Here is a 1,954-nt window from a genome sequence, read left to right as displayed (position 1 = left end):
ATGAGGTGAAGTGGTACATGTGGGATGAACCGTATTTGTTTAGACAAGGAGCTGACCAGATCATCAGGAGATGTATCCCATTCTGTGAGACGGAGGGGATATTACGAGACTGCCATTCCACAGTTTATGGTGGATATTATGGTGGTGAAAAGACAGCAGCTCATATTCTGCAAGCAGGTTTTTTCTGGCCTACTTTGTTTAAGGATGCACATCAGTTCGTGTTAAGGTGTGATTGTTGCCAAAGAGTGGGGAATCTTACGAGGAAGGATGAGATGTCGTTAAATGTGATGCTTGAAGTCGAGGTCTTTGATGTTTGGGGAATCGATTTCATGGGACCATTTGTCTCGTCCTGCAATAATTAGTACATCTTGCTGGCAGTCGATTATGTCTCAAAATGGGTAGAAGTCAAGACTCTACCGACGAATGATGCAAAGGTAGTGTTGAATTTTCTTCATAAGCAGATTTTCACAAGGTTTCGAATGCCACGAGTAATCATAAGTGATGAAGGGTCGCATTTCTGCAACCGTAAGTTCACTTCTATGATGCAGCACTACAATGTGAATTATCGTATTGCTACTGCCTATCATCCACAAACTAATGGTCAAGCTGAAGTGTTTAATAGAGAGATCAAGTGCATTCTAGAGAAAGTTGTTTGTCCGTCAAGGAAGGATTAGGCTTTAAAGCTCGATGAAGTTGTTTGGGCTTATAGAACAGCATACAAGATTCCACTTGGGATGTCCCCATTTCAAATTGTTTATGGTAAGGGATGTCATTTACCTGTGGAGCTTGAGCATAAGGCTTATTGGGCGTTAAAGAAGTTGAACCTTGATCTAGATGCAGCTGGGAAGAAGCGAATGCTTCAGTTAAATTAACTTGATGAATTTCGACTTCAAGTGTACGAGAACAACAAAATGTACAAGGAAAAAGTGAAAAGGTGACACGACAGGAAGCTATCTCCTAAGTCATTCGTGCCGGGGCAACAAGTTCTGTTATTCAACTCTCGTCTCCGACTTTTTCCGGGAAAGTTGAAATCAAGGTGGTCTGGACCTTTTATTATCAAAACTGTGTTTCCACATGAAGCGGTAGATATTTTTGAGAATGATTCTGGCCAAGCATTCAAGGTTAATGGTCAGCGATTGAAGCATTATTATGGGGACACGGCAAGCCGGGAAGTGGTTAGTACCATTTTATTGTCAACTTGATCGAAGTACTCTACGTCAAGCTAATGACGTAAAAGAAGCGCTTCTTGGGAGGCAACCCAAGATTTGTGATTATAGGAACCCTTAGAAGTTAGTAACCTATCCAAAACCACAAAAAATTCAGAAAAAATTGGGCAGGAAAAACAGCTTTCGAGAGACCCCTTGGGCGCCCGCTCAGGATTGTTGGGCGTCCGCTCAGAAGGTTGGGCGCCCGCTCAGCAATGTTGGGCGGCCGCTCAGGACCCGACTGTCAGAAAAAAAAATTGCCTTACAAAAAAAATCAGAAAAAAATCAGAAAAACCCAAAAACAAAATACAAACCCACAACCCATGATTTCTTTTACACAGCCCACATTTTATCTCCCACAAACCCCACTCCCACTCTAATTTTAACCCTAATTCCTACCCTATATATACATACAACTCCTCCATATACACTCCCATATACTTTCAACCTTAAAACTCTCTCCTATACTCAAAACACAACTCTTAAACACTTTTTCTCAGTTTCAATGGCACCTAAGAGATCCCGAACTATTGCTAGCAGCAGCACCGTTCCTACTACTGATTCTTCGAGGGGAACTGCTGCGAGACCTCGTTTGATGGATAGGGCTGCTGAGGAGGAGTATACTAGGCTTCTGGCTAAGCCGATTTTGAAGGAGAGGGGATTTTTACCATCGGGGAGGGATGGTGAGTTGTTACCGATGATTGCGGAGAAAGGGTGGATTTCTTTTTGTGAGTCGCCGGAGGCGGTTA

This window comes from Apium graveolens, chromosome 8 (assembly GCF_009905375.1).
Source record: "Apium graveolens cultivar Ventura chromosome 8, ASM990537v1, whole genome shotgun sequence".
Lineage (NCBI taxonomy): Eukaryota > Viridiplantae > Streptophyta > Magnoliopsida > Apiales > Apiaceae > Apium > Apium graveolens.
This window is presented reverse-complemented; position numbering follows the sequence as displayed.